Genomic DNA, 19,699 nt, shown 5'->3' on the forward strand with positions numbered 1-19,699 from the left:
TTTTGCCAAGAGGATGCGCTGGTCATAGCAAACACCCTCTTCCAACAACACAAGAGAAAACTCTACATATAAACATCACCAGATGGTCAAAACTGAAATTAGATTGATTACATTCTTTCCAGCTGAAGATGGAGAAGTTCCATGGAGCCAGCAAAAACAAGACCGGGAGCTGACTGTGGCTCAGATCATGAACTCCTTATTGCCAAATTCAGACTTAAATTGAAGAAAGTAGAGAAAACCACTAGACTATTCAGGTATGACCTAAATCAAATTCAGTGGAAGTGACAAATAGATTCAAGGAATTAGACCTGATAGAGTGCCTGAAGGACTATGGACAGGGCTTCATGACATTGTACAGGAGGCAGTAATCAAGACCATCCCCAAGAAAAAGAAATGCAAAAAGGCAAAATGGTTGTCTGAGGAGGCCTTACAAATAGCTGAGAAAAGAAGAGAAGAGAAAGGCAAAGGAGAAAAGGAAAGATATATCTCTATAGAGCTGTTTAAAAAAAAAAATCTTCCATCATCTACTCCTTCTGCCCCTCCACCACCAAGGCACATTCAAATAAGATACAGTCTCTCTTTTTATTTATTTATTTTTGGCTGCACTGGGTCTTCATTGCCGTGTGCAGGCTTTCTCTAGTCGTGGAGAGCAGGGGTTACTGTGGAGTTGAGGTGCACGAGCTTCTCACTGCAATGATTTCTCTTGTTAGAGCATGGGCTTTAGGGCACACGAGCTCAGTAATTGTGGTTTGTTGGCTTAGTTTCTCCAAAGCATGTGGGACATTCCTGGACCAGGGATCAAACGCATGTCCCCTGCACTGCTAAGCAGATTCTTAACCACTGGGCCCCTAAGGGAAGCCCAAGATACAATCTCCTGATATTTATTGGTTTCTGACTAGGATGAATTTCTCTTCCCAGGTCACTATATTTTAACGTGCTCTGAAGAATAGCAAATTTTCACAAATGTAGCAGCTTAAAACCGTACCTAATTACTATCTCCCAGTCTCTGTGGGTGGGGAGACTGGGCATGGGTTAGCTGGGTCCCCCGCTCAAGGTCCCGTGAGGCTATAGTCGAGGTGTCCACTGGGGTTGGGATCTCATCTGAGGTTCGAAGTCCTATTCCAAGCTCACGTGGCAAGATTCATTTCTCTGCAGCCGTAGTGCTCATGACAACGTACTCCTTCCAGGCAAGCAGGAGAGAGCCTCTCTCCTCAACATCCTCCTAGCCCACCCAGGATAATCTCCCTTTTGATGAACACATGGTCAACAGCTGCAAAATCCCTTTACCCTTTGGCCTTATAATGTAACCCAATCTCATAAATGCAATCTCATTTTCTCAGTCCCACCCACTCACTCAAGAGGTAGGGGTGATATAGGGTTTGCACACACCAAGTGGTGGGAACCCTGAGGACTAGAATCTAGGTGGGAATCTGGACTCTCAGGATTCTGCCTACTGCTATCCTATGTATGCAAGTAAAGAAGTAAATAAGATGCACTTCAAAGAGAAGGGCAAAGCAACCTGGAGTCATAATGCGGTGACACCTTCAACCTCTTGCTTGTTTTTGCTACCTTCTTGGCTAAGAGTTCTAAAGAGGTTATTGTATTAAAGGACCTCCCATCATTTGTGGACCCCAGGCCATTCAGCTGGCTTGTAGTGGACCCTAGGGACCCCCACTCAGATAGGAAACAGGAGGATGTGGGGAGCAGATTGAAGCTGAAAAAACACTGGAGACTGAGATCACATTTCTGGGGAGCAATGAATATAAATGTCAGATTTTGAGCAGCCAGAGTGTGACTTAAGTTCACAAATAAGGAGTCTTGAGTTTGGAGCCAGGGGAATAAGACCAAGAAGCTCAGTTTAGGTTCAAAAATGGTGACCATGGGTAAGAAAAGGTTGGGTAGGAGGCTGCATAATGACCCCTATAACTTATTAACTAGATCTGCATTTTTTTTCAGTTTAGGCAAAATTCACTTAACATAAAATTAATCACTAAAAGTTAATTCAGTGGCATTGGGCTGTCCCTGATGGTCCAGTGGTTTGGGCCTTACCTTCCAATGCAGAGGGTACAGGTTCAATTCCTGGTCAGGGAGTTAAGATCCCACATTCCTCTCGGCCAAAAGACCAAAACACAGAACAGAAACAATGCTGTAACGAATTCAATAAAGATTTTACTGTGAATTCAGTGGCATTTAGTACCTTCACAGTGTGGGCAATCATCTAATCCCCCCAAAATTCCATCACCCCTAAAGGAAACCCCATATCCATTCTTGAGCTGCTCTTATATCCTGGGTGGAGGTTGGTGTTGCTTGAAAGTGAAAGTATGTTAATCACTCAGTCATGTCCAGCTCTGTGATCCCATGGATTGTACCCTGCCAGGCTCCTCTGTCCATGGACTTCTCCAGGCAAGTATACTGGAGTGGGTTGCCATTCCCTTCTCCAGGCAATCTTTCCAACCCAGGGATCAAACCTGGATCTCTCGCATTGCAGGCAGATTCTTTATGGTCTGAGTCACCAGGGTACTGTCCTAACTTGAAATCAGCCCAATTTAAGAGCCAGGACAGAGGCTCAGGAATGAGAGTCCACCCTTTGGTGATGGGGAAGGAACAGTCCATATTATACCTTCAAACTGGATGCTGCATCTGGGGTTGGAAATAGCAGCTTCAATGACCTTTTGAGTTACTGATTTTAAAAAAGATATCTACCTGCCAAGGCCTATGGACTTGTGTAAACCCCTCATGGGAGAATCTAGATTGTACTTGACCATATTTATTCAAACTCAGAAAAGTAGGTTATGAAGAAAGAAAAGTGAAAGGGAAGGGACAGGACTTACAGTTGCACGAAGTTACATTCTTTGATCAGCTTTCCCACCCCAAGATGGTTTGAAGCAGCATCCTTGTCACGGATCCAGGAAAATCTAGACTATGCCTCAGGAAGACAGAAATGTCCTCATGAAAGTCGCAACCACAGTGCCATTTACGCCTGTCTCTTTTGGTTAATCTGAGAAAATTCTCTCCTTACAGAGAAAGTCCCTGGGCCCCACATATCAGAGTGCTTGGAAGACATTGGTTGGAACAGCTGGGCCGGGGATACAAAGCCAGTGCTGCTCACAGTGGGGATCGTCTAGCCTGCCACGGTCCAGACAGACACTGACCAAGAGCACCTATCAGCACTGCCACCTGAAGCAAGCTGCCTGTTCCCTTAGCACCCCCATTGCTAAGAGCACCTGCTGCCCTAGACTCTGCCCTGGATGGGGAAAGACTTTACAATACAAACATTAGTGCAAGTTCCTGTGCCAGATGCACACTGAGGCCAAACACACTGCGACATCAGAGTGTGGAGCAGGGAAAGGTTTATTGCAGGGCCAGACATGCATGCAGACAGGTGGCTCATGCCCTAAAACCGGTAACTCCCTGAAGGGTTTCAGCAAAGCACTTGTAAAAGCCAGATTGGAGATGGGAGTGTTGGAGGGTACTTGATCAGATTGTACACAATTCCTTGATTGTCTGATGGTGAGGTAACAGAGTGATGTCACAGGGGTTAACGTTATCAGTCCTCAGGCTCCAGGGGCCATGGGGCTGGGTGTTTGTAGTCATGAAGTAGTTAACATCTTCCATTTGCTGAAGGGTTTTTGCATTGGCAAAACAACCCAGGAAATGAACATCAAATAGTATTATCTAGGTACTTCATAGAGGAACTATAGCAGAGGATATGGGGGAAGGGCCTGTCCCTGGGAAAGGCCCATGGGGTCCTGCCTGGTTACACAGATATGACATTCAAGGAATTCCCAGGAACTGGCTTCATGGTCTCGTTTCTGTCTAGTTGATGGGTGGCTAGGGAGCTCTTCCTCCTTCAGTTACCCTCTCATTATTTTCATGCAGCTTGCTGTATGCTGGGGAGGCATCAGAAAGCCTAGATATTCAGCAAATGTCAGGATCTTTCTGCTTTGCAGCATGTTAGCTAGTGTCACATGCACTTGCTCAAGAACTTTCAATGACTCCCTACTGCATTACATAAAGAGCCCAGACTCCTCTGTCTGGCTTACAAGGACTCTATTGGGATGAAAGAGGGTTGCTAGTCAATCCCTAAGTGTTCTGAGGTTCCACATGCTTCTCCAATTCAAAGGCTTTTGGAACCTGCCACTGAGTTAGGACATGATGGCAGTTCTGTGGCCTGATAGGTTTGGCTCTGAGTCTCTTCCCTCAGGGACAGTGACTTGCTTCCTCCTCATATATCCTTGCTCCTTCCGCCTGCCCCTCCCACCCCAGGTCTTGAAGGAGCTTCTGCTTACAGCAATGAGAACTGAGACTCAGAGGGGACCGCCTACATCTAGAGACAGTGATTGAGAGGGGACACAGGTATGAAGGGGAGGGAGATAAAGCAACACTGATGCATTCCCAGAAAAAGAATTGGATGCAATTTTTCTTTCCTTTGTCAACCACAAATTGGCACTTGCCGTGGATGCTTGTCATCTACGTCCATAAGGATTAAATCCTGTACCACTGTAGCTGCTGACCTCCAACATCCCCTGAAGGAGTTCAGGGTGGAGAGTGGAAATGAGGCACTCTGTGCTCCAAGAAACTGGCAGGACAGATCTTTAGATAGTTAGATACTCTCAGGAGCTGACTTTATGAGCCCAATTCTTATATCTCCCTATATCTAGACAAGCACTAATATCCTTCATGGCAATGATTGTTTCTCATGACTAGCAGAAGCTTCACGAGACCAGTAGAAATTTTCTACAAAAAACGTGTGCTTGATTGCCTGTACTCCCCCTTTGCCAAAGTCACATATATACTGTCTTTTCCCCCTAAATCTTTGGAGCAGTTTCTCAGAGTTATCTGAGACGCTATCTCCTGGGCTGCAGTCCTCATATTGCCCCCAATAAAACTTAACTTGCAACTCTCACGTTGTGCTTTTTCTTAAGTTGATGCCTTCCCTTAAGAATAAGGACAGTGATGATAACTTTAAGAAAAATAAGAGGCAGTATATCAGTACACTTCTATGAAAATATAATTGGAAAATACAATGTAAATAGATTTTTTAAGGGCAAAGAGTATTGTGGGGAATTCAATCCATATGGTCTCCTTATCATAGTTTGACATTTAGCCATGACATTTCAAGATTCATAGAGTTGGGGGTATGATTTTGGTTCCCAGGACATGTTTGGCAGAGTCCGGAGGTATTTTTTGGTCATCGCTGCTGGGGAGGGTGCTCCTGTAGTTGCAGCAAAAAGAGGAATACTTTTTCCCCCTTTTCTGAGAACAAAGAAGATAAAGAGAACAGTGAGCAGGCCTGAACATTCCTAGTGTTTTTCTTTTTTTTTTACTTTAAGTTCAGTTTCAGTTCAGTCGCTCAACCGTGTCTGACTCTTTGTGACTCCATGAATCATGGCATGCCAGGCCACCCTGTCTATCACTATCTTCCAGAGTTTACCCAAACTCATGTCCATCGAGTCAGTGATGCCATCCAGCCATCTCATCCTCTGTTGTCCCCTTCTCCTCCTGCCCCAGTCCCTCCCAGCATCAGGATCTTTTCCAATGAGTCAACTCTTTGCATGAGGTGGCCAAAGTATTGGAGTTTCAGCTTTGACATCAGTCCTTCCAATGAACACCCAGGACTGACCTCCTTTAGGATGGACTGGTTGGATCTCCTTGCAGTCCAAGGGACTCTCAAGAGTCTTCTCCAGCACCACAGTTCAAAAGCATCAATTCTTCAGTGCTCAGCTTTCTTCACAGTCCAACTCTCACATCCATACATGACTAGTGGAAAAGCCATAGCCTTGACTAGACAGACCTTTTTACTTTAACAGCTCCTAATTCTGCATGTCTGTAATTAAGTTTGCTTTTCTACCTCCTAACTCTGCAGGAGTTACAATTCACATGTTTTTCCTTTGACTCGATGCTAAAGACATCCCCTATCTGGTGTTTACCCTTACAACACCCTTCCCCTTGTAGTTACATATCAGAAAGAAGGCTGCAGAGCCACCTAACCACCAGACGCAATTGCTGGGTTACTGATGCTGTCTTTGAAACAATGCAAGAGGAAAAAATCAAGATCCTATCACCTTTATTCTTCTTCATCAACTCTTGACTTCAAGCTCTTGCCTTACGTAAGCGCCTAGACTCCTCATGGCTGGGCTCAGTTCTTGAGGCATGAGCCTAGCGTGTCCTCCTCTTCCCCAGCTGAGAATAAAAACTACCTTTCTATTTCCTCCAAACTCTGTCTCTGTATTTTTCACTCAATTTTGCTGGGCAGAGAAATCCAAGATTTCGGCAGGCAAAACGGGCATCCTGTGCTGAGCAACCTATAGGGTACAGGAAAGCCTCCATAACAAAGAGTGACAGAGCCCAGATTTCAGTGGTACTGAGGCTGAGAAATTCTACCCAAGAACACAGCTTCCTTCTCACCTGATAACAGGATGCCCAAGGGTGTTTGTTAACTAAAAAGCACCCAACCTGGGCTTAATGAACCCCAGTTTCCAGGAATGGGACCTGATCCAGAATTTTAAAGCTTCTTCACATGATGGGGTCAACACCTATCTTTTTCCTGGTGAGAGTTGGAAAGATCTAGCGGAAGGGAAGGGTCTTGTCCAGCATTGTTGCCACAAAAAATCTTGGCTTTCTCTGCTCACTGATGCTGAATAAAAAGTACGGAGACTGAGTTTGGAGGAAATAGACAGATGGGTTTAATCCTCAGATGGCCGAGAACAATAGGCTAGTGTCTCAACAACCTTGCCCCCTGCCTCTAAGGGAACTTAGAGATTTTATATAGTCTAGGTCTTGTGGTCTTAGGGTAAATGATAAGGCTCAAAGAAGTGAAGGTATTGAGTTTTTCTTCTTCCCACATTATTTCAAAACAGTCATACTTCGTGTCAGGCAGTTTGATAATTGGGTCCCTTTGTCTCTGGGTTATTGGCTTGTGGCCTTCTCTCTGAAATGCAAACAGCTATAAGGGGTGATTTGCTACAAGAGAGTGCAGGAAAAGTAAATATCTAGTACAGGATGTGATTAGCACAGAGTTAAAGGATAATAGATGCAGGATATAACTCATGCAGAGTTAGGGTGCAATAGGTGTAGGATGTAGTTTACAGAGTGTCAGGTTAACTTTGGGAAAAGCAAACCCAGTTACAAGCTACAGATTAGGAACAGTTAAAACTAGGAGTAATTAGCTCTCTCAGGCCCCTTTATGGTGGCTCAGTGGTAAAGAATCCACCTGCCAATACAGGAGACTCGAGTTTGATCCCTGGTTCAAGATGATCCCCTGGAGAAGGAAGTGGGTTGCCTGGGAAATCCCATGGACTGAGGAGCCTGGGGGGCTACAGTCCATGGGGTCACAAAAGAGTCAGATGTTACTCCATGAAAGGTTGTTGTTGAGTCACGTGAAGACACCGGGATTCTTGGCCCCCTGAGGAGAAGACTTCAATCTGTGGCCAGAGATGAGGCTTGATCGCTCAGAGCTTTTGTGTAATAGTTTTGTTGAAGTATAAAGGAGATAGAGAAAGCTTCTGACATAGGCATCAGAAGGGGGCAGAAAGAGTACCTGCTTGCTAGTGTTAGCAATGAAGTTATATAATCTCCAATGAATCCAAAGAATGTCTGGAGGTTGTAAAGACCTCACCAGACCTACTCCCATAATTTACATTTTAAGATAACAGAATTAGCCAGAAGGTTTAATCCAAAGACTGTCCTCAGGCAGGATACATCCTTGTAAAGACCAGGTCTACTCCCATAATTTACATTTTAAGATAACAGAAGTTTTAATCCAGAGACTGTCCTTAATCCAGAGACTGTCCTCAGCCAGGATACATTATTGTTATATAATCCTAAGGAATGTAGAGAAAGAAAAAAAAGTTTGTCCTTTCTTCCTCCTTGAGAATTGTAGACCCCTCTCTCCTTGGGGACCCCTAGACTCCTTATCAACCTGCCTAGGAAATGACTCTCTCATCCGCAAATAAACAACAAACAGTGAGTAACTGGCTCTTCCAGGCCCATTTATGTTTCTTCTCCAGCCTAGTGACTGTTCTCTATTTTCTTGATTCTCTAGGAAAAGGAAAGAAAAAACAAAACCTCATTCCTCTTTTTTCCTTTTCACTGCAAAAGGGTCAGCAGTGGAGGCAGGATCCAGATTTCCTGCTTCCTAGCACAGGGCTATGGTGACCAACCCACAAATGTCAGGAATGGTCATGCCCTCCATCCCTCCACTCTCAGAAACAGGCATGCGGAGGTGACAGTGCAGGAGAGACCTTCCGGCCATTTAGGACAAAGTCTGGTCAGGGGAGGGCCGCTGCTTGATAAAGCAACTTGTCATGGGTTGGGGCCCCTAGAAACTGAGCCTGAAACCAGGGCTTGTGGGCCTGTGATTTACAGAGTGAGAGCCCTTGGATGTGAGAAATGAAATATTTCCTGCTATATCTGTCAACAAGGATATCACAGTCATCAGCAGTTGCAGCCCTCCCATGTGAGCTGTTGAGCCCTGAGGGAACCGAGGATGAGGAAGAATACTTGACATCTAGCAGCCATCAGACTGCAGCCACTCCCCACACTGAGCCCTGAGGAAACGCAGGATGTGAAAACACAGGATACTGGCCCCAGGTAGCTGAGGTGCAGGTTAAAAAAATGATTTCAGTGAGCCCAGACTCTCACATCTTTCCATACATGGAAAAGTACTAAATTCCTTAACTTTGGTTATTTGCTTTCCTTTAATTTACAAAAAAACTTTTGATATTCAGCCTACTTGCCCTTTGTTGCAAAAACTCTGTATTACCTGGCTCCTCCCCTTTCCTCCTGGGAACAGTTCTCTCAGGGTCACTTGAGATGACCGGGCTTGAAGTCCAAAAAACTCCCGCAAATAAAACATAACTCTCAACTTTTAGGTCATGATTATTTTTAAGTTGACTGAAGAAACCAGTAAGGGACAGAAGGAAGCGGAAGAGGAAGGGGAAGGAACCCAAGACTGGTTTCAGAAGTTTAGCTGGGGCACATCCACAGGGAGCCCTGAGCACAACCTGTCCCTTCCCAGAACCCTTCCCACATGAGTTGAAGGAGGGGGGCTGTTTTACCCTTGACTACCTTCTCCCCATCAGTCACTGGCCCTTAGCATGTGGGACCCTAGGAAGGAGAACAGTGAGGTACTAGTGCCAATTCCTGCCAGCTGGTGAGACCAACTGCACACCTCCTTCTAACTCCCAAGTTCAGCGGCATCACATTGGGAGCTTGAAATTGTCAAGGGGTGGATATTTACACTGGGGAATTGGCAAATGCTACATACATCATGACTTTTTCCCATGAGCCCTTGTTGCAGCATACCCCTGAGGGGAGGGCTGTGTCACTCCAGGGTGGTGCCTTCAACAGTACAACTGTCGGCACCAGAGAAGGATACAGCTGTTGGGCAAAGCCCCAGAAAGAATGTAAGGATGGACATGTCCAACTCCAAACTGCATCTAGGGAGGCCACAGCAATGTTGGTGTGGATGAAGGTCACCTGCCATTTCAGTAATCAAAATATGCTGAGGCCAGCAAGCCACTAGCCTCTGAGGCCACCCCAACAGTGCACCCTGAAAGGATTCAGGATGGAGAAAAACAGGATATTGGCTCTAGATAGGGAAGGTGCATATCAAAGGAATAATCTCAGTAACCCCAGACTCTTGCATCTTTCACAGAAAAGTGCTAAATGTATTAACTTGAGACATCTGGTTTTCTTTAGCTAACAGTAATCTTTAAATGTTCCAGCCTGGTTTTTTCTGCAAAAATTCTTATATGCCTGGCTCCTCCCTTACCTCTTTGGAACAGTCTCTCAGAGCTACCTGAGAGGCTGTCCTGGGCTATCATCCTCAGTAAATCTAATGCATAAAATATAATTCTCATCTTTTAGGTTGTACTTTTTTTTTCTAGTTGACAATGGAGAATCTCCGTTTGCCAAAGGACTCAACTGCTCTTTTGGGAGGAAAGTGTACACCTTTCTAGCAGGGATGGCGAATTAGAACGAGCATTTACTCCAACTCCTGCAGTTGGAGCCACATTCTAGCAAGAGGCTCTGCCATCTGGTGAGAGCAGAGAGGCGGGGAAGGATGACCCTGCGGGTGCTGGATGGTTTCCTTGCTGCTGGCCCTGAGGCCTGCTCTTCTGGAAACAATCCACTCCACCCTGTTGGGTCAGAGCAGGTGTTCTGAGCTCTTTTCTTTCTTTCCACTTTCAGGGTGCTGACCTCCCTTTGAGAGTATGGACTCTGCTCCCAAAGTCAGGTGTGACAGTGAGGACAGAAATGCTGCAGTTGATAGGGACAGAATAAAGGAACAAAGTAGTTGATTAAATAGTTAATCTTACTGTGTGTGTGTGTGTGTGTGAGAGAGAGAGAGAGAGAGAGAGAGAGAGAGAGAGAGAGCTCAGTAGATCAGTTGTATCTGACTCTTTTGTTATCCCAGAAAATATAACCCACCACGATCCTCTGTCTATGGAATTTTCCAGGCAAGAATATTGGAGTAGGTTGCCACTTCCTTCTCCAGAGATCTTTCCAACCCAGTGATTCTTAACCACTGAGACACTTGGGAAGCCAGCTGGTGACAGAATTAAGGAACGAAGTAGGTGATTAAACAGTTAATCCCTATAGGGGATTATAAGTAGGAAAAAAATATATAAGAGACCCTTGTAAGTTAATGATTACTTGAAAAAGCAGGTTTGCTTAACCACAAAACCAAGCAGGCTTAATCAGCAGCAAAACCATGCAGCGGAAGCACGAGACATGCCCCCAAACAATAAAACAATGGTGGCATAAGACCCACACCCTGCCCAGTGAGCTCAGTAAGTTAATGATTCCTATGACATGCTCTCAGCAAACTTAAAAAACAATGATTTGTGGACCTAGCTTGGTCATGTAGGGACAGGAAGACTCCTCTCTCAACCTGGAGGAGGAGTTGAAGGTGGAAGTATAACATCTACTCTAGAAAGACAAGGAAATACTTCTCCCCCACCCCCACTGTTCTTTTGATTGCAAATCTGTAGTCCAGTAAGTTCTCATGGCTTAGCACTTCTCACTGGCCTGCTTGTAAACCTCACAAGCATCTTATTCTAATAAATCACTTTTTATCTATCACTTTGCTCACCCTGAATTCTGCTCTGCCTGAGACATAAGGAGCTATAATACACGAGCTCTTCAGAGCTCCTGAGATAAAGCCAAACAGTTTCACTGGGACATTCTCTAGTTGAACCTCATCAAGCATATTTTCTGGACAAGAACCCAGGCTCCCAGCCTCACTCGAGGGATGGGGGCCACTCTGGGCTTTTTGACCCTGTGAAGGGTTTCCTCCAGGGTGACACAGAAAAGGGCAGGTTTACATCTGAGTCCTTGAGTTTGAAGCCTTCTTACCTACCCCTGAGGGTTCCTCACCAGCCCCAGGAGGAACTAGAAGCGTGTTGGGTGCCACTCTGCAGGCAAAGCCAGAGTGAAGGAGGGTGAGTGAAAAGACAGACAAGAAGTCATGAGCCACTTCACACCCTGGAGAAGGACTCTAATCAAAAAGACAGACACATGGATGCAACTAGAGGTTATCATACTAAGTGAAGTAGGTCAGAGAAAGACGAATGCCAGATGAACCTATCTCTGAAGCAGAAATAGACTCACAGACATAGAGAACAGACTTGTGGTTGCCAAAGGGGAGGGCAGAGGAGGGAAAGACTGGGAGTTTGGGGTTAGCAAATGTAAACTATTAAATATAGGATGGATTAACAACAAGGTCCTACTGTATAGCCCAGGGGACTATATTCAATATCCCGTGATCAAGCATAATGGAAAAGAAAATAAAAAAGAATGTGGAACTGAGTCACTTTGCTATACGGCAGAGACTGGCACAACACTGTCAATCAACTATATTTCAAAAAAAAAAAAAGACAGACAATAGCAGGTGTTGCTGAAGATATGGAGCGGTTAGAACCCTTGCCCATTGACTGTAGGGTGGAAAATGGTGTGGTCGCTTTGAAAAACAGTCTGGCAGTTCCTCGAAAAGTTAAGCAGAGTTACCAGGGGATCTAGCAATTCCACTTCTGTATCTATACCCCAAAGAATCGAAAATATATGTCCATAAAAAGCCATGGGTTTTCCGGGTGGCACTAATGGTAAAGAATCCACCTGCCAATCCAGGAGATAAGAAACTCAGGTTTGATCCCTGGGTTGTGAAGTTTCCCCGGAGGAGGGCATGGCACCCACTCCAGTATTCCTGCCTGGAGAATACCAAGGACAGAGGAGCCTAGTGGACTATGGTCCAAAGACCCTGGTGGACTAGGGTCACAAAGAGTTGGACACTAAAGCAATTTAGCACACATGCACATAAGAAGCCATACATACATGAATGTTCATAGCAGCATTACTCACAGTAGCTAAAAAGCAGAAACAACCCAGATGTCCATCAACAGATGAATAGATAAACAAAATTTGGTATGCCCACACAATGGAATATTAGCCATGAAAAGGAAATACTGAAACTGATCCATGATACCACATGAATCAGGGCTCCCCAATCCCCAGGCCATGGACCAGTATGGGTCCATGGCCTGTTAGGAACAAACTGCACAGCAGGAGATGAGCAGTGGGTGAAACCAAAACCACCTCCCAATTCCAGTCCATGGAAAAATTGTCTTCCATTAAACTGGCCCCAGGTGCCAAAAAATGTTGGAGACCAACAATACGGATGAAACTTGAAAGCATTTTGCTAAGCAAAAGAAGCCAGACACCAAAGGCCACATGTTGTATGATTTCACATATATGAAGTGTCAGACGAGGCAATTCCTCAGACACAGAAAGCAGATTAAAGTTGCAGGGGCCAGGGGAAGGGGACATGGGAAGTGATTGCTGACAGGTATGGGGTTTCTCTTCCTGATGATGAAATGTTCTGCAGTTAGACAGCAGTGATGGTTGTGCGTCCATGCTCAGTCGCTTCAGTGGTGTCTGACTCTTTGCGACCCTGTGGACTGTAGCCCGCCAGGCTCCTCAGTCCATGGACATTCTCCAGGCAAGAATACTGGAGTAGGTTGCCATGCCCTTCTCAAGGGGATCTTCCCAACCCAGGGATTGAACCTGAGTCTCTTGAATCTCCTGCATTGCAGGTGGATTCTTTACCACTGAACCACCAGGGAAACCCCAGATATGGTTGTACCACCTTGTAAATATACTAAAATCACTGTGCACTTTATAAAGCTAGACTTCATGATATGTGAATTATATCTTGATTTTTTTTCAAAGTTTATTTTTTAATATTTATTTGGCTGCACTGGGTCTTAGTTGCACTTGAGATTTTCTATCTTTCTGTGCCATGTAGGATCTTTTACCACAGTTGGGGCATGCGAACTCTGAGTTGCAGCACGTGGGATTAAGTTCCCTGACCAGGGATCCAATGCGAGCCCCTGCTTTGGGAGCTGGAGTCTTAGCCACTGGACCACCAGAGAAGGCTCTCTTGATCTTTTTAATGGGGTGAGGGGGAAGAAGCCAGGAGGCAGCAGCATCCTCTTGGTCCCCAGAGAGGGCTGGGCAGCCCTGAACCAGCCCATTGGGGATTTGACAGAACAGGCTGAGCACCACCTGGGAAGAGCTGGCTGGGCAGAGGGAAGAAAGCTGGATGGATGTAGAAGGAACTTCAGCCAGTGTCTGAGTCTCTCACCATGGATGGATGGCTAGGGTGTGCCCACAAAAGGCTTGGGTGGCTGTATGCTGGCAAGAACCAAAGACTTCATGTTGCTTTCCACCTCCAGTCTCTCAATGATCTTTTGGTTTCTCCCTTATTCTCTGCTTTATCCCTCCCCTACCCCCTACCTACCTCCTGGTCCCAGACCCGCACACTTATCCTGGCTAACTACTGCTCAACTTTCCAGCTTCAGATAAAATGTCCCTCCAACAGTGTCAGTGATAAACACATTGGTACTGGAAGCGGAAGTGAGTGAAAGTGGTGAAAACAGATTTTATTCAGTCACTACCAATAGTGAACAAAGGGCAGAGCTCCATTTCCATTGTGCAGAGGTGGTGGGACATGTTACAAGTGAATTGAAGGAGCAACTGGGGGTGGGGTGGGTGGTGCAGGGCCTCAGTACAGTCAGAGAAGCCAAGAGTCGAAATGGGTCAGTGGGTTGTTCAGTGCCCATGCAGTTAGGGCAGCATGTGGAGGTCAGGGTTTCATCCTCCCACAGAGACTGGAGAAGAGAAGGGAGAGGAGCCCTATCTTCCTGATGATGACTTCTCAAGGGGATGGTCCTCATGCCCAAAGAAGGCACCCCTGAGATGTAGGAGATATGTCTATATCTCAAGGGGACAAGGAAGGATTCACAGTGGTAAGTACTTTTTAATAGATCACTAAGAAACAGAAGTTTGGATCAATGTCAGGTGTTGGCTAGAACAGCAGTGAATTCTCTTGGCAGCCTGGAAGTGTCCAGGAAGGCATTTGATGGGGATTGGGATCTTCCTAAGGACAAGGCCTTAAGCTCCTAGAAACCCTGCTAGGGTTTGGTCCTCTCCCAGTTGCAGGGGTTTGGACAGTCTTTAGTTCTCACTAGGGGCCTGTTGACTTCAAAAAAAAAAAGTACAATGTGAAAGTTGCAAGATCAGTTTTATTTGGGGCAAAATGAGGACTGCAGCCCAGGAGACAGCACCTCAGATAGCTCTGAGAAACTGCTCCAAAAGGGGTGCGGGGAGGTCAGTATATATGTGATTTTGATGAAAGGGGAATACATTAACTCAAATACATACATATTTTTTGCAGAAGGTTTTTGCTAGTCACAAGAAGGAGTCATCACCATGAAGGATTTTAGTGCTTTTCTAGATATGAGGAGATACAAGAATTGGTCTCATAAAGTCAGCTCCTGAAAATATCTAACTATCTGAAGACCCAGTCAGATCCAACCAGCACAGAATTTCTGTTCTCCACTCTGAACTCCTTTCAGAGAGGTTGTGAGTCAGAAGCTGCAGCAGCGCAAGATTTGATCTTTGTGAAGGCAGATAAAAAGTGAAAGTTAGAGATGTCTGACTCTTTGCAGACCCAGTCCATGGAATTCTCCAGGCCAGAACACTGGAGTGGGTAGCCATTCCCTTCTCCAGGGGATCTTCCCAACCCAGGGATCAAACCCGGGTCTCCCGCATTGTGGGCAGATTCTTTACCAACTGAGCCACCAGGGAAGCCCATGGCAAGTGCCAATTTGTAGCTGACAGGACCTTTTCCTGACTGCTCACCGTGAACTGGCCCTGCTCTGGGGCTCCCAGGCACCAGCATTCCCCAGCATAAGTCATCACATTATTGTCCATCACTTGTTTGACTTATTTCCTCTGATGGAAAACTGCTGGTGATGAGAACCTGTTTGTCCTGTGTTATTATATGTCCAGTGCCTGGCCCAGGGGATACATTCAACAAATGTTGAATAAATGAATGAGTGAGTGAATCTTAAGTAAGAAGCATCTAAGACAAGGAGGATTTGAGCAGAACAAATGGAGGCAAATGAGGGGAAAGTACAAAGCCAGGCAACCTGGGAGCTTGTTACACTCTCCCTAGAACTAGAGAGGAGGGGGGGTTGACAATGAGTCAGATGGTGGCTTGAGGGGCTTGGAAGCTGCAGGCTTTTAATGCCCCACTTGGACTTCTGTCCCAACCTGGCCTTTCCTGGACATGGAAGTAAGAATGGGGACCAGAAATCACTGAGCCAGTTAATTGCACATTGCATCAGCTCTCCCCTCCCTTCACACTTGTTTCCCTCCAACAAGCAATCAAGCACTTTAGAAGATGCAGGATTAGTGAGAGAAAAAGCTCTTAGAGGGAACTCTGATCAGAGTGACAGACTGGCCTCCATTGAGAGCAAATCTCCAGAAAATTAAATAACATGAATGCCACATAGCCCCCTCCCTCCAGAGGCAGTTGGTGGACAAGGACAGGTGAAGAGCATCCCCTTCCCCCTCCACCCCTGGGTTTAAGGCTTTTTTGCAGGGGAATCTGTCCAAGTAATTAATGGAAGTAATTAGGGTCAGATGGTCATGAAAGGAAATCTTTCAATACCAAGCTGCCAATGCCAAGGCTAGCTATGCCAAGGAGAGGAGAACACGAGGGAGGAGGACCCAAAGTGAAAAAGAGTCAGTCGCTGCCCCCACCCACAGGACATGGTGATCCAAGGAGGGCTTGTTCTCCTGGCTATCAGATGAAAGGCAGGGTGCAAGGTCTGGGGGGGTTGCATCCGTAATCAGCAGCCCACAAAGAGTAGAGGGGAAGGCTCCAAGCGGCAACAAAGATGGGCAGCTGCTAAAGAAGGAAACACCACAGGTGGCTCCTGACATTACTGCAGCCCAAGGCTCAGAACTGTGCCCTCTGCAAGGTGAAGAAACACTTTCTGTTAATGTAGTCAGTACATCTTACGAATCCTTCCTTGATTATATTCCTCACACGTTATATGTGGCTTTCAAGTCTTTGAAAGGGTGGAAATTTTTCCATCCACTCATCTATCCATCCATCCATTCATCAATCCACCCACTCCTCCATCCATCTGCTCATTTACTCACCCATCCATTCACCCACCCATTTGTCTATCCATCCACCCACCCACCTTATCCATCTACTTCACAGATATTTATCAGATTTCTGCCAAGCCCTGGACCTACAAGGCAAGCAAGGACCTTGCTCTTGCCATTAACAATTCAGGGAGGAGGAAAGGGTACACAAGCAAGCAAACAAAACCCAAGGAGCCCACACATGATTGCTGTGAAGAGAATGAAACAGGGTGTAGCCTTAAAAAATATTCACAACCTCAAAGTTGAGCATTGTGTTTTATTTATGGGGATTGTTAGGACTTCCAGCCTGGGAAGCAGTCCATGTCCTATATGTAAAAAGTACTAAATTCCTTAACTTAAGATATCTGGTTTTCATTTACTTTTTACCTAAAACTAGAGAGGAATAGGGGTTGACAATGAGTCAGATGGTGGCTTGAGGGGCTTGGAAGCTCTGCTATTTCAATGCTCCAACAATACTTCTTCCAAATACTCTGTTAGGACCATAATCTTTTGATATTCAGACTACAGTTGTTGCAAAGCTTCTATAGAGCCTGGCTGCTCCCCTTGCCTCTTTGGAGCAATTCTCTCAGGGTTACTTGAAGTGCAGCTTCCCAGGCTGGAAGTCCTAAAAATCCTCATCAAATAAAACATAATGCTCAACTTTGAGGTTGTGAATATTTTTTAAGGCTACACCCTGTTTCATTCTCTTTGCAGCAATCATGTGTGGGCTTCTCGGTTTTGTTTGTTTGCTTGGGTACCCTTTCCTCCTCTCTGAATTGTTAATGGCAAGAGCAAGGTCCTTGCTTGCCTTGTAGGCCCAGGGCTTGGCAGAAATCTGATAAACATCTGTGAAGAAGATGGATAAGAAGGATGGGTGCGAAGAACTGACTCATTGGAAAAGGCCCTGGTGCTGGGAAAGACTGAAGGCAGGAGGAGAAGGGGATGACAGAGAATGAGATAGTTGGTTGGCATCACTGACTCGATGGACATGAGTTTGAGTAAGATCTGGGAGTTGGTGATGAACAGGGAAGCCTGGCCTGCTGCAGTCCATGGGGTCGCAGAGAGTCGGACATGACTGAGCAACTGAACTGAACTATGTATAGGAAGATGCAAGAGTCTAAACTCACCGACTAACTGTTCCTTTGATACACCCCACAGTTATCTGGGACCAGTATCCTGCATTTTCACATCCCAAGTTTCCTCAGGGCTCACCTTAGGCTGCAGGGAATGGCTGCAAGATACCAAGTATTCTTTTCCTCCCTGAGTGCCCTCAAGACTCGCTGGTTCAACTGATGATGATTTTGACATCCTTTATTTACTGATATGGCAGGAAATATTGCTTTTCTCAAGGGTGACAAGGCATTAGAGGGTGACAGATGAAGTTTTCTTCGGCTGGGATAGGCAGAAAGACCTTTGTGAGATAGTGACCTTTGAGATGAGGCTTAAATGCCAAGGAGAAGCGGAGGTCTAGGGGAAGAGCATTTTGGGCTTAGGGGAGAGCCCTTGATTGAAGGGGTGCCCAGGGGCTGAAAGGAGTGAGTGATGAGGATGGTGCTGGGTGGGGGAGCAGTCAGCAAAGTCCAGGGCCACTCACTGCAGCATCATACAATTTGAGGGCCTGCTGATTACCCTCCCAGTACTCAGGCGAAGTGTGAACACCCTGATACTCATAAACCAGTAAGTTTTATTACTCTGCTATTTCAATGCTCCAACAATACTTCTTCCAAATACTCTGTTAGGACCATGTCAGTGGTTGTAGGTCAAGTGCAATAAGCTGGCATGAACCCCAGCCTGCTCCTGCCTACTCCCTCTCTTGGACTCCCTTAAGGTAGACCACATGGTGTGAACCTCTTCAGATGGGAGAGTGTGAGTTTTCCCCTGTTCGTGCTACAATTGAGGTCTCCCGTCTGCCAAACTGGTCAAAGATTGGTGCTTAGTGAAGGTGATCCACTGCTTCTGACTTTGTATGGAGCATCTCTGGGGACAGAGAATTCCATAGTGCCAACTCAGAGTCCCCTGGTAGGGATATCTTGTCTCTGCATTTCTTGCCTTCCCAAGTGGCTCTCAGGGTATGGAGAGTCCAGGGCTCCCCCCAGTCTCAGCAGAACCTGCAGCCTCCCCCATCAATTAGGAAGGATGTCTGTATCCATGTCCCACCCTAGCTACCTCTGGCTCAGAAGCTAGCTAATGGCCATGGCTGCAGGTAGGGGCAGCCCTGCCCAGGGAATCTATTTGTTCTTGTTGATAAACTGGAGTGGAAACCTGAGGGAGGAAGCCAGAGAGGTGGGGAAATTGGGAAGTTCTTAGGCGGTCTGGTTCTAAGCCTGGCCTAGGGTCTAATCTAACCTAACCCTATGAAGGGGGATTGTCCCCACATCTGTGGGAAACACCCCACGGATGTAAATGAGGGAATGGCAGTCTGAGATCATACACCTGGACAGGGCAGGGATGGTGTGCGGAGGTGAAAAGTGAAGTATTTCCTGCGATATCAGTAAACAAAGGATGTCATAGTCATCATCAGCTATCGCAGCCCTTCAGTGTGAGCCAGTGAGCCCTAGGGGCGCTCAGAAAGGAGAATACCTGCAACCTAGCAGACATCAGATTACAGCCATTCCCTACTCTGAGCCCCAAGGGAGCTAAGGATGTGAAGAACCAGGATACTGTCCCCTTAGCTGAGATGGATATGAAGGGAATGATTTCAGTGGGTCCAGACTCTTGCATCTTCCCATGCATAGAATTGCCCTAAATTCCTTAACTTGAGATATTTGGTTTTCTTTAATTAATAATCACCTTTTGACCTTCAACAGGCTTCCCTGATAGCTCAGTTGGTAAAGAATCTGCTTGCAATGCAGAAGACCCCATTTCAATTCCTGGGTTGGGAAGATCCTCTGGAGAAGGAATAGGCTACCCACTCCAGTATCCTGGCCTGGAGAATTTCATAGACTATGTAGTCCATGGGATCACAAAGAATCGGACATGACTGAGCGACTTTCCCTTTGGTGTTCAGACTACCTCCCCTTTGTTGTGAAATTTCTATATACCCTGACTCCTCCCCTTGCCTCTTTGGAGCAGTTCTCTCAGAGCTACTTGAGATGTTGCCTCCCAGACAAGAAGTCCTAAAATTCCTACCAAATAAAACATAACTCTCAAACTTTTAGGTTGTGGCTATTTTTTAAGTTGACAGAGGGGTCCCCAA

Source organism: Bubalus bubalis, chromosome 5 (genome assembly GCF_019923935.1).
Source record: "Bubalus bubalis isolate 160015118507 breed Murrah chromosome 5, NDDB_SH_1, whole genome shotgun sequence".
In the NCBI taxonomy this organism is placed as follows: Eukaryota; Metazoa; Chordata; class Mammalia; order Artiodactyla; family Bovidae; genus Bubalus; species Bubalus bubalis.